Genomic DNA, 14,123 nt, shown 5'->3' with positions numbered 1-14,123 from the left:
TCTGGGGATCCCAATCTGCATGGGCCTAAAGGTGTGTACACACGATGAGATCCTTGCTATGCCCGATGTTGACTATGAGATTTCCCCTGAAGTCCCCCAGAGCCCAGATAGTCAAAATCTGTACAATCTGTGCTTGAGATTTTGTCTATGTACGATTTTGACCAAGTGCCAATTTTGACTATACTTTGTACTAGATTGTACACTAGATAGTCAAGACTGACTTGCCTGCACAGTCTATCTAGCCTTACGATCGGGATCGAATCTGTATCGCAAGCTGCCTAGCACCATGAGATATGCACTAACTTTTTAAGATTTTGACTATATAGTCAAAATCTTACAGATTTCTCTCACCGTGTGTACACACCTAAAGAGTAAAGCCATGACAAATCATAAGTGGCTCCTTGTGTTTTATTTTATTGGGTCATATGGACTCCAGTTTTATTGTCTTGCCCTCCTAATCTCTCTCAACAAGGGTGCACTTAGCTGTATATAACAAAAGGCCTGGGTGGTAGAAGTCTCTTCTAACAGGGCTGTTTACTAATAAATATAATACAGAATAAAGTGCTCAATATCTGGAAAGTAAATACAGTTATACATAAATGAACATATGCTCATCTATGAAATGATAATACCAGAGTCCGTATTAGTATCTATATTCATATTAGTCTTTCAAATCCAGAATATTTCTCCATAGACATGAAAAAGAGAGAAACAGAAGAAGGCCCATATAGTGTACTGTAGTAGGCCAAAGTATTCTGTTTGAATTCAACAAGAGCTTGCTAGGTTATTCCACATCCATAATATAGAGTGCGTCGGTTGTGTGATAGTTGTTCAGGTGATATAGGATATATTCTAGATGGTCATATAAAGGCCTACAGGTGGCAGGGAGTGGTACACATATAATGGTGTCTTTGAAACATCTCAATCCCAATATGAAGTTATAACCCCTCGGGGCGTATGTAATAGGGTCAGAGTTTTGCCGGAGGTGCAGGATGCCGACCTCTTGAGTTTTTGGTTTTTTTGTTGTTTTTCTAAAGCGGCAGTCATTTACAAGGCATGGTTTTGCCTTGTAATTGAATGCAGCTTTAACAAAACCTCAGAAATCGGCTCGCTTTCCACACCTCCAGTAAACTCTGACCCTATTACCTATGCCCCCTCATGTTACAAGTTTTCTATAGATGTGGTTACAGGTAGTCTTACATACAACATACGTGGGATCCTCACGTAGCAGTTTCTTTGTTTTCCTTAATTAGGATTTTTCATCCAAAGAAGGTCAATCACCAGTGCATAAAAACACAAAAAATCTTTCCTCTATACAATGGTGGTCACTCCGAGTTGTTAGCTCGCTAGCTGCTTTTAGCAGCATTGCAAACGCTAGGCCGCCGCCCTCTGGGAGTGTATCTTAGCTTAGCAGAATAGTGAACGAAAGAGTAGCAGAACTGCTACTAAATATTTTCTTGCAGTTTCTGAGTAGCTCCAGACCTACTCCTAGATTGCGATCAGCTCGGTCCGTTTAGTTCCTGGTTTGACGTCACAAACACGCCCTTCGTTCGGCCAGACACTCCCGCGTTTTTCCCTGACACGCCTGCGTTTTTTAGCACACTCCCGGAAAACGCTCAGTTACCACCCAGAAACGCCCCTTTCCTGTCAATTATTCACCGATCAGCAATGCGACTGGAAAGCACCGCACGAACACCAGCAAATCTACTAAGTTTTGTGTAAAATAACTTAGCGCATGCGCTCTGCGTACCATGCGCATTTAGCAACAAATCGCAGCATAGCGAAAATCGGCAACGAGCGAACAACTCGGAATGACCACCAATGTGCTTAGTCTTAGAAAAGAACATCAATAAAAAGGGCTAAATCCTCTACTAGTTACCCTCATCACCATCACACCACTTGGATTGAACTATCATTACTGCCATCGAATGCAAATGAAATAGGATTGTATGGCATAGCTGTGTTGTATTACATAAGTACATTAAAAAAGTTTTTTGTTTTTTTTTCTCATACGTCCTAGAGGATGCTGGGGTCCATTTCATGACCATGGGGTATAGTCTATACGGTGGGAGCCATGGGCACTTTCAAAGGATGTGAACAGGCCCCTCTCCCTATTCCCCTCCTCCAGACCTCAGTTTTAGAAATGTGCCCAGGCAGACTGGATGCACTCCAGAGGAGCTCTACTGAGTTTCTCTGAAAAGACTTGTGTTAGGTTTTTTATTTTCAGGGAGAACTGCTGACAACAGTCTCCCTGCTTCGTGAGACTGAGGGGGCAGAAGTAGGAACCAACTTCCTAAAGAGTTTTATGGCTCCGCTTCTGGCTGACAGGACACCATTTGCTCCTGAAAAGTACTGAACGCTAGCCGTGTCTAGATGCTCTCTCCCACAGCACGCTATCACCCCCCTCACAGAGCCAGAAGTCAGGAGACAGGTGAGTGTAAGAAGATAGATCTTCAATCAAGAGAGTGACGGCTAAGGTACAGCGCGGCTGGCGGGAGTGCAGCATGCCATTGCTGCCCACACACAGGCACTGCAGGAGGGGGGGGCGGGGCGCCCTGGGCAGCAAAATACCTTAAAAAACTTGCTAAAAAAGCCGAAGCACAGCCCTACCCCCGCCAGTATAAATTTTATGTGAAAATCTCCGAGGAGAAGACGTGCCATTGCGGGGGCGGAGCTTCCTCAGTCAGCCAGCACACTGCTCAGCGCCATTTTCTCTCTCTCCTCCGCTTCAGAGACAACGCTGGTCCTCCTCCACTTCTGACTACAAGTATCAGGGTGCAAAAATGGGGGGGGGGGGGTGGTATGGCACAGCGAATTTGGTGCTTTACAGGTGTATTTACATTGTAAAATAAGCGCTGCATCTCAGTGGGCATTTTGTGTTCACAGGCATTATATGCTGGGGTTGTGAACTGGCTGCTCCTACACTGTGTCCTTCTGACAGATTTTACTGTGGGTCTGTCCCCTATAAGTCCCAGAGTGTCTGTGTGTGTGTGTGTGTGTGTGTGTGTGTGTAGTGCACGAGTGTGACATGTCTGAGGCAGGGAGTTCTTCCCCTGAGGAAGCCATTTTAGGGACACAGAGTTGTAATGTGGTGGTGCTGCCGGCACACCAAGAGACTGCATGGGTGAAAGAAATACGTGATAGTATGCATCATATCAGTAGGAGGTTGGATAAGTCTGAATCTCATGCAGAATGCTGGAGAAAGTCTGTGGAAGATGTGATTTTTCAGGGTTCTGTTCTTCCATCCGCAGGCGACCCCTCTGGGTCACATAAAAGACCATTTGCAAATATTGTAAATACTGATACCGACACGGACACTGATTCCTGTGATTGGCGAAAAATATACAATATATGATTGTGTCTATAAGGAAGGCTCTGGAAGTTACGGAAGCCACTCCTGTATCTCAGGAGAAGGCCTATTTCTATAAGGAAAAGAAATCTAAGGTGACCTTCCCCCCCCTTCCCACGAGCTAAATACTCTCTTTGAAGGGGTGTGGGTGAATCCCAAAAATAAATTTTGTGTTCCCAAGAGGATTCAGATGGCTTATCCTTTCCCAGCACAGGACAGGAAAAAATGGGAGTCACCCCCAGTGTTAGACAGTGCACTGTCCAGGTTGACAAAGAAGGTGATTCTCCCTGCACCTGGGACGGCTTCACTAAAGGAGCCGGCAGACCGCAAAATGAAGACTACATTAAAATCCATTTATGTGGCAAATGGTACACTGCTCAGGCCCACTATTGCTTGCACATGGGTGAGTCGCGCTATTGAAAAATGGTCAGACAGCTTGTCATCAGAAATTGACACGATTGATAAAGATGAGATACTCCTTAAGTTAGGGAATATCAAAGACGCTGCCGCATACATGCTAGAAGCGATGAAAGATATTGGACTCTTGGGTTCAACAGCCGCTACCATAGCAGTATCGGCTCGGCGGGCGTTATTGATTCGCCAGTGAAACGCGGATGCAGATTCCAAAAGGAATTCTGGAGGCTCTCCCATATAAAGGTGAGGCCTTATTTGGTGATGGACTGGATGCGTTAGTCTCGGCGGCTACTGCAGGTAAGTCGACTTTTTTGCCGTCTGCTCCTGCACTGGCAGAAAAGACATATCACTCCCACGTGCAGACCTTTCGGCCCAATAAAAACAAAAAGGCAAAAGGTTCCCCCTTCTTTGCTGGTAGGGGAAGGGGAAAGGGAAAGAAGTCCACAGCGGCTTCAGGATCCCAGGAGCAGAAGTCAACCCCTACTTCTGCCAAATATACAGCATGACGCTGGGGCTCCCTTGCGGGAGTCCGCTCGGGCGGGGGCACGCCTCAAACTTTTCAGCAAGGGTTGGATTCAATCTGGCCTGGACCCCTGGGTGTTACAAATAGTGTCCCAGGGGTACAAGCTGGAGTTTCAAGACGTTCCCCCATGCCGATTTTTCAAATCGACCTTGCCAGCTTCTCTTCCAGAAAGAGAGGCGGTAACAGCAGCAATTCAAAAATTATGTCAGGATCAGGTCGTAGTCCTGGTACTTGTGTCACAACAAGGGGAGGGTTTCTATTCAAGCCTATTTGTAGTTCCGAAGCCGGACGGCTCGGTCAGGCCGATCCTAAACCTAAAAAATCTGAATCACTCTACTTGAAACGGTTCAAGTTCAAAATGGAATCACTGAGGGCAGTGATTTCCAGTCTGGAGGAGGGGGGACTATATGGTGTCAGTTAACATAAAGGATGCTTACCTGTATGTTCCCATTTATCCTCTTTACCAGGCTTATCTGAGATTTGCGGTTCAGGATTGCCATTACCAATTCCAGACGTTACCTTTCGGTCTCTCCACGGTGCCGAGGGTATTCACCAAGGTGATGGCGGAGATGATGGTCCTCCTGCGCCAAAAAGGAATCAATATAATTCCTTATCTGGACGATCTCCTGATAAAAGCGAGATCCAGGGAGCAGTTGCTACAGAACATCACACTCTCCCTGTCCATACTCCAACAACTCGTTTGGATCATAAATTTTCCAAACTCACAGTTGGAACCGACGACAAGATTGACTTTTCTCGGGATGATCCTGGACACAGAAGTTCAGAGAGTATTTCTTCCGGGGGGAAAAGGCTCTGGAAATCCAGAAAATGGTAAAACAGATATTAAAGCCAAAAAGTGTGTCGATCCATCAGTGCATTTGGTTGTTGGGGAAAATGGTGGTGGCCTACGAGGCCATACAGTTTGGCAAGTTCCATGCCAGAGTATTTCAGTGGGACCTGTTGGACAAGTGGTCGGGTTCCCACCTACACATGCACCGAAAGATAATCCTGTCCTCCAAAGCCAGGATGTCGCTCCTGTGGTGGCTACACAGTTCTCCCCTACTAGAGGGACGCAGGTTCGGGATTCAGGACTGGCTCCTGGTAACCACGGATGCAAGTCTCCGAGGCTGGGGAGCTGTCACTCAGGGGGAAAGCTTCCAAGGAAAATGGTCACGTCAGGAGGCCTGCCTTCACATAAACGTGCTGGAATTGAGAGCCATTTACAACGGCCTTCGACAAGCAGTACATCTTCTTCAAGATCATCCCGTGCAGATCCAGTCGGACAATGTAACAGCAGTCGCGTACATAAACAGGCAGGGCGGAACGAAAAGCAGAGCGGCAATGGCAGAGGTGACAAAGATCCTCCTGGGCAGAAAGACATGTAAAGGCTCTGTCTGCGATTTTCATTCCGGGAGTAGACAACTGGGAAGCAGACTTCCTTAGCAGACACGATCTCCATCCAGGAGAGTGGGGCCTCCACCAAGAAGTCTTCGCAGAGGTGACAAGTATCTGGGGAGTTCCTCAAGTAGACATGATGGCATCTCGTCTCAACAAGAAGCTTCAGAGATATTGTTCCAGGTCGGGAGACCCTCAAGCAATAGCGGTAGATGCATTGGTGGCCCAGTGGCATTCCGGTCGGTGTATGTCTTCCCTACACTTCCGCTGATCCTAAAAGTTCTCAGGATCATAAGAAGAACAAGAGTTCGAGCAATCTTCATTTCCTCAGACTGGCCAAGGAGGGCTTGGTACCCAGATCTTCAGGAGTTGCTCATAGAAGATCCTCGGCCTCTTCCTCCTTGCAAGGACCTGCTGCAGCAGGGGCCGTGCGTGTATCAAGACTTACCGCGCCTACGTTTGACGGCATGGCTGTTGAGCTCCGGATCCTAGCCCGAAAGGGTATTCCCACGGAAGTCATCCCCACGCTTATTCAGGCCAGTAAAGGAGTAACGTCTAAACATTACCACCGTATTTGGAGAAAATATGCGTCTTGGTGTGAATCCAAGAAGGAAGAAAGAGTTTCAGTTGGGACGTTTTCTCAATTTTCTGCAGGCTGGTGTGGATGCGGGCCTTAGATTGGGGCCAGTCAAGGTCCAGATTTTCGGCCTTATCGGTTTTCTTCCAAAAACAATTGGCCTCTCTCTTCCAGAAGTTCAGACCTTCGTGAAAGGGGATCTGCACATCCAGCATCCATTTGTGCCTCCAGTGGCACCATGGGACGTTAATGTGGTGTTGCAGTTCCTTCAATCACATTGGTTTGAACCTCTACAGGAGATAGAGTTGAAGTTTCTCACTTGGAAAGTGGTGATGCTTTTGGCCTTGGCATCCGCAAGGCGGGTGTCGGAGTTGGGGACCTTGTCTCACAAGAGCCCTTACCTAATCTTCCATGAAGATAGGGCAGAGTTGAGAACTCGCCAACATTTTCTTCCAAAGGTGGTTTCGTCTTTCCACATAAACCAACCTATTGTGCCAGTGCCTACTGACACGTTCACTGAGTCAAAGTCTCTGGATGTGGTTAGGGCTTTGAAGATTTATGTAGCTAGAACAGCTCGGATACGGAAAACAGAGGCTCTGTTTGTTCTGTATGCTCCCAACAAGATTGGGTGTCCTGCTTCCAAGCAGACTATTGTGCGCTGGATCAGAGGTACGATTCAGCAGGCTCATTCTACGGCTGGATTGCCATTAACTTCGGTGAAGGTCCATTCTACTTGGGAGGTGGGCTCATCCTGGGCTGCTGCCTGGGGGGTTTCGGGATTACAACTTTGCCGAGCAGCTACTTGGTCAGGGTCAAACACATTTGCAAAGGTCTACAAGTTTGACACCTTGGCTGATGAGGACCTCAAATTCGGTCAATCGGTGCTGCAGGGTCATCCGCACTCTCCCGCCCGTACTGGAGCTTTGGTATAAACCCCATGGTCATGAAATGGACCCCAGCATCCTCTAGGACGTATGAGAAAACAGGATTTTAATACCTACCGGTAAATCCTTTTCTCCTAGTCCTTAGAGGATGCTTACCTGCAGTTTTGTTTATTAGAGTTACACAAGTTGTGTTATATTAGTTTTCAGCATGTTGCTGTAATTGGTTCATGCCTGTTGGCGTGTGTTATGTTGAATGCCATGTTGTGCGGCATGGTTGAGGTGTGAGCTGGTATGAATCTCACCATTAGTATAAAAGTACATCCTTTCCTCGAAATGTCCGTCTCCCTGGGCACAGTTCCTATAACTGAGGTCTGGAGGAGGGGCATAGGGGGAGGAGCCTGTTCACACCCTTTGAAAAGTATTAAAATGCCCATGGCTCCTGCGGAACCGTCTATACCCCATGGTCATGAAATGGAACCCAGCATCCTCTACGGGCTAGGAGAAAAGGATTTACCGGTAGGTATTAAAATCCTGTTTTCTTCTTTGTAAAGATTGCTGCCTTATTGGTATGTAATGCCTGTTTGTCTAAGCTAATTTATGGCCTTGACTTTAAAGGGGGATTGTATTGGGAGGAGTTTGCAATCATTGCATTCACATGGCAATAGTTCCTATTTAAAGTCTAGTATAAGGCTGGTAGCCGTCGGCTGGTAGCGCTTCCATAGAAGTGCTGACATAAGTGTTATTATAATTTCTCTAACGTCCTAGTGGATGCTGGGGACTCCGTAAGGACCATGGGGAATAGACGGGCTCCGCAGGAGACATGGGCACTTTAAGAAAGAATTTAGATTCTGGTGTGCTCTTGCTCCTCCCTCTATGTCCCTCCTCCAGACCTCAGTTTGAATCTGTGCCCGGACGAGCTGGGTGCTACTTGGTGAGCTCTCCTGAGCTTGCTATAAGAAAGTATTTTGTTAGGTTTTTTATTTTCACGGAGCTCTGCTGGCAACAGACTCCCTGCATCGTGGGACTGAGGGGAGAGAAGCAGCCCTACTCTCTGAAGATAGGTCCTGCTTCTTAGGCTACTGGACACCATTAGCTCCAGAGGGATCGTACACAGGATCTCACCCTTTGTCGTCCGATCCCGGAGCCGCGCCGCCGTCCCCCTAGCAGAGCCAGAAGACAGAAGCCGGGTGAAAGAAGCAAGAAGACTTCGAAATCGGCGGCAGAAGACTCCAGTCTTCATATGAGGTAGCACACAGCACTGCAGCTGTGCTCCATTGCTCCCACACTACAACCACATACTCCGGTCACTGTAAGGGTGCAGGGCGCAGGGGGGGGCGCCTTGGGCAGCAATTAGAGACCTCTTTGGCAAAAATTTGCATAATATACAGTTGGGCACTGTATATATGTATGAGCCCCCGCCAAAATTGTACATGAAAGCGGGACAGAAGCCCGCCGTCGAGGGGGCGGGGCTTCTTCCTCAGCACTCACCAGCGCCATGTTTTTTCTCCACAGCACCGCTGAGAGGAAGCTCCCCAGTCTCTCCCCTGCAGTTACACGGTAGAAAGAGGGTAAAAAGAGAGGGGGGGCACATAATTAGGCGCAAAAATCAATATAAACAGCAGCTACTGGGTTAACATTAAGTTACTGTGTTATTCCTGGGTTAATAGCGCTGGGGTGTGTGCTGGCATACTCTGTCTCTCCAAAGGGCCTTATGGGGGAATTGTCTTCAGATGAGCATTCCCTGAGTGTGTGGTGTGTCGGTACGTGTGTGTCGACATGTCTGAGGTAAAAGGCTCCCCTAAGGAGGAGATGGAGCAAATATGTGTGTGAGAGGGTGTCCCCGTCGACAACGCCGACACCTGTTTGGATATGTGTAATTAAGTGCTAAGGTGAATTTATTGCACAAAAGATTAGAGAACAGACAGGAAATCTACCCATGTCTGTCTCTATGTCGCAGAGACCTTCAGAGTCTCTCAATGCTCACTATCCAAAATAATAGACACTGATATCGACACGGAGTTTAACTCCAGTGTCGACTACAATAATGCAAAGTTACAGCCAAAATGGCAGAAAAGTATTCAATATATGATTATTGTAATAAAAGATGATTTGCATATCACTGATGACTCATCTGTCCCTGACACAAGGGTACACATGTTTAAGGGGAAGAAAGCTGAGGTAAATTTCCCTCCTCTGATGAAGAAAAAGAGCGGGAATCTCCAGACAAGAGACTGCAGTTTCCCACAAAGAATTCTCAGGCAGTATCCTTTCCCCACTAGGGCCAGGATATGATGGGAATCTTCCCCTAGGGTGTCACGTTTGCCCAAAAGGTAGCTATTCTCAGGGATCCTGCAGATAGCGTGCACATTCTGGTACACTACTCAGACCGGCGATTGTGTCGGCATGGGTTTATAGCGCTGTGGCAGCGTGGACAGGTACCTTATCAGCAGAGATTGAGACCCTAGTATGTATGTGTGTATATATATGTGTGTATATATAGAGATATATATATATTAAAGATGCTGTCTTAAGAGATATATACAGGTTGAGTATCCCTTATCCAAAATGCTTGGGACCAGAGATATTTTGGATATCGGATTTTTCCGTATTTTGGAATAATTGCATACCATAATGAGATATCATGGCGATGAGACCCAAGTCTAAGCCAGAATGCATTTATATTACGTATACACCTTATACACACAGCCTGAATGTCATTTTAGCCAATATTTTTAATAACTTTGTGCATTAAACAAAGTGTGTATACATTCACACAATTCATTTATGTTTCATATACACCTTATACACACAGCCTGAAGGTAATTTAATACAATATTTTTAATAACTTTGTGTTTTAAACAAAGTTTGAGTACATTGAGCCACAGAAAACAAAGATTTCACTATCTCACTCTCACTCAAAAAGTCCGTATTTCGGAATATTCCGTATTTCGGAATATTTGGATATGGGATACTCAACCTGTATATATAAAACATACCCAAAGAGACATGAGGCTACTGGGTCCTAGAGTCAAAGCTATGTCGATTTCTGCTTGACGTGTCCTGTAGAATATGCAATGGACAGATGATGCCGACTTAAGAGGCATATGGAAGGCTGAGGATTGTGTGGAGAAGGGTTCTCGGACCTGGTCTCCACAGCTATAGCTGGTAATTCTGATATTTTGCCTTATATTCCTGCACAGCCTAGGAAAGCACGACATTATCAAATGCAGCCTTTCGAACAAAGAAACAAGAAAGTCCGAGGTGCGTTCTTTCTTGGCGGGGACAGAGGAAAGAAGCTGCACAACACAGCTAGTTCCCAGGAACAGAAGTCCTCCCCGGCCTCTACAAAATCCACCACATGTCGCTGGGGCTCCACAGGCGGAGCTAGTCCCGGTGGGGACACGCCTTCGTAAGTTCAGCCACAAGTGGGTTCACTCCCTGTTAGATCCCTGGGCATTAGATATTGTTTCTCAGGGATACAAGCTGGACTTTGAGAAGATGCCCCCTCACCGACGGCCCTGCCGGCTTCCCCCCACGAGAGGGAAACAGTGTTAACTGCAATTCACAAATTGTATCTTCAACAGGTGGTGGTCAAGGTTCCCCTCCTTCAACAAGGAGGGGGTTATTATTCGACCGTGTTGTAGTCCCGAAATCAGACGGTTCGGTCAGACCCATATTGAATTTAAAATCCCTGAACATATACCTGAAAAGGTTCAAGTTCAAGATGGAATCGCTAAGAGCGGTCATTGCAAGCCTGAAAGGGGGAGATTTTATGGTGACTCTGGACATAAAGGTTGCATACCTTCATGTCCCCATTTATCCACCTCATCAGGCATACCTCAGAATTGCGGTACGGGATTGTCATTACCAATTTCAGACGTTGCCGTTTGGTCTCTCCACGGCCCCGAGAATATTCACCAAGGTAATGGCGGAAATGATGGTGCTCCTGCGGAAGCAAGGTGTCACTATTAACACGTACTTGGACAATCTCCTCATAAAAGCGAGATCAAGAGAGCAGTTGCTGAACAGCGTATCACTTTCTCTGGAAGTGTAACGGCAACACGGCTGGATTCTATATATTCCAAAGTCGCAGTTGGTTCCTACAGCTCATCTGCCTCCCCTAGGCATGATCCTAGACACAGACCAGAAAAGGGTTTATCTCCCGATAGAGAGAGCTCAGGAGCTCGTGACACTGGTCAGGAATCTATTAAAACCAAAACAGGTGTCAGTGCATCACTGCACTCGAGTCCTGGGAAGGATGGTGGCATCATACGAGGCCATTCCCTTCGGCAGGTTCCATGCGAGGACCTTCCAATGGGACTTACTGGACAAGTGGTCCGGATCACATCTTTCAGATGCATCGGTTAATCACCCTATCCCCCAGGGCCAGGGTGTCTCTCCTGTGGTGGCTGCAGAGTGCTCACCTTCTCGAAGGTCGCAGATTCGGCATTCAGGACTGGGTCCTGGTGACCATGGACGCAAGCCTCCGAGGGTGGGGGGGCAGTCACACAGGGAAGAAATTTCCAAGGGCTGTGGTCAAGTCAGGAGACTTGCCTTCACATCAACATCCTGCAACTAAGGGCCATATACAACGCCCCACGTCAAGCGGAGTCCCTGCTTCGCGACCAACCGGTTCTGATTCAGTCAGACAACATCACCGCAGTGGCTCATGTAAACCGCCAAGGCGGCACAAGGAGCAGGGTGGCGATGGTAGAAGCCACCAGAATTCTTCGCAGGGCGGAGAATCACGTAAGTGCACTGTCAGCAGTGTTCATTCTGGGTGTGGACAACTGGAAGCAGACTTCCTCAGCAGGCACGACCTCCACCCGGGAGAGTGGGGACTTCATCAAGAAGTCTTTATGCAGATTGCAAGTCGGTGGGAACTGCCACAGGTGGACATGATGGCATCCCGCCTCAACAAAAAGCTGCAGAGATATTGCGCCAGGTCAAGAGACCCTCAGGCGATAGCTGTAGACGCACTGGTGACACCGTGGGTGTTCCCGTCGGTCTATATTTCCTCCTCTTCCTCTCATACCCAAGGTGCTGAGAATCATAAGGAAAAGAGGAGTGAGAACAATACTCTTTGTTCCGGATTGGCCAAGAAGGACTTGGTATCCAGATCTGCAAGAAATGCTCACAGAGGACCCGTGGCCTCTGCCTCTAGGACAGGACTTGTGCAACAGGGGCCCTGTCTGTTCCAAGACTTACCGCGGCTGCGTTTGACGGCATGGCGGTTGAACGCCGGATCCTAGCAGAAAAAGGCATTCCGGATGAGGTCATTCCTACGATGATAGAGGCTAGGAAGGATGTGACTGCTCAACATTATCACCGTATATGGCGAAAATATGTGGCTTGGTGTGAGGCCAGGAATGCCCCTACGGAGGAATTCCAGCTGGGCCTTTTCCTTCACTTCCTACAGTCGGGAGTGACTTTGGGCCTTAAATTGGGTTCCATTAAGGTTCAGATTTCGGCCTTATCCATTTTCTTTCAAAAAGAACTGGCTTCTCTGCCTGAAGTTCAGACGTTTGTAAAGGGAGTGCTGCATATTTAGCCCCCTTTTGTGTCTCCAGTGGCACCTTGGGATCTTAACGTGGTGTTGAGTTTCCTGAAATCACACTGGTTTGAACCACTCAAAACGGTGGAAGTAAAATATCTCACGTGGAAGGTGGTCATGCTATTAGCCTTGGCTTCGGCTAGGCGTGTGTCAGAATTGGCGGCTTTGTCACATAAAAGCCCTTATCTGGTTTTCCATGCGGATAGAGCAGAATTGCGGACCCGCCCACAATTTCTGCCGAAAGTGGTTTCATCCTTTCATATAAACCAACCTATTGTGGTGCCTGTGGCTACTACTGACTTGGAGGATTCCGAGTCACTGGATGTAGTCGGGGCTTTGAAGGTTTATGTAGCCAGAACGGCTAAGGTCAGGAAAACAGAATCTTTGTTTATCCTGTATGCTTCCAACAAGCTTGGGGCGCCTGCTTCAAAGCAAACTATTGCTCGCTGGATCTGTAACACGATTCAGCAGGCTCATTCTGCAGCTGGGTTGCCGCTGCCTAAATCAGTTAAGGCCCATTCCACAAGGAAGGTGGGCTCTTCTTGGGCGGCTGCCCGAGGGATCTCGGCATTACAGCTTTGCCGAGCGGCTACTTGGTCAGGTTCAAACACCTTTGCAAAGTTCTACAAGTTTGATACCCTGGCTGAGGAGGACCTTGTGTTTGCTCATTCGATGCTGCAGGGTCATCCGCACTCTCCCGCTCGTTTGGGAGCTTTGGTATAATCCCAATGGTCCTTACGGAGTCCCCAGCATCCACTAGGACGTTAGAGAAAATAAGATTTTACTTACCGGTAAATCTATTTCTCGTAGTCCGTAGTGGATGCTGGGCGCCCGTCCCAAGTGCGGACTTCTTCTGCAATGCTTGTATATAGTTATTGCTTAAATAAGGGTTATGTTATAGTTGCATCATAGTTTATCTGATGCTCTGTGATTGTTCATACTGTTAACTGGGTAAAGTTATCACAAGTTATACGGTGTGATTGGTGTGGCTGGTATGAGTCTTACTCTGGATTCCCAAAATCCTTTCCTTGTACTGTCAGCTCTTCCGGGCACAGTTTCTCTAACTGAGGTCTGGAGGAGGGACATAGAGGGAGGAGCCAGAGCACACCAGAATCTAAATTCTTTCTTAAAGTGCCCATGTCTCCTGCGGAGCCCGTCTATTCCCAATGGTCCTTACGGAGTCCCCAGCATCCACTACGGACTACGAGAAATAGATTTACCGGTAAGTAAATCTTATTATTAGCGTTATACCTGCTTTAAACCAAAGATAAACAGAAGGGAAACAACACACCAAAACTATGACATAAGGACTGCCTTAATGCCTCAAAAGTATGCAATTCATCTTATGCATATTATCTGTCTTTTAAACTAAGAAAAAACATCCCCAATCTCACTACAGTTCTCTCTTATGCAAACTCATGTATGTT

At 47.2% G+C, this 14,123-nt stretch overlaps 1 protein-coding gene across 1 annotated transcript in view; it reads left to right on the top strand.

The window, feature by feature from the left end:
• Positions 1–14,123, top strand: part of LYSMD2 (LysM domain containing 2) — a 108,032-nt gene that overhangs the window by 62,108 nt on the left and 31,801 nt on the right. The gene's annotated exons all lie outside the window — the stretch shown is intronic.

Source organism: Pseudophryne corroboree, chromosome 6 (assembly GCF_028390025.1).
Source record: "Pseudophryne corroboree isolate aPseCor3 chromosome 6, aPseCor3.hap2, whole genome shotgun sequence".
Classification (NCBI taxonomy): domain Eukaryota; kingdom Metazoa; phylum Chordata; class Amphibia; order Anura; family Myobatrachidae; genus Pseudophryne; species Pseudophryne corroboree.
This window is presented reverse-complemented; position numbering and strand designations above follow the sequence as displayed.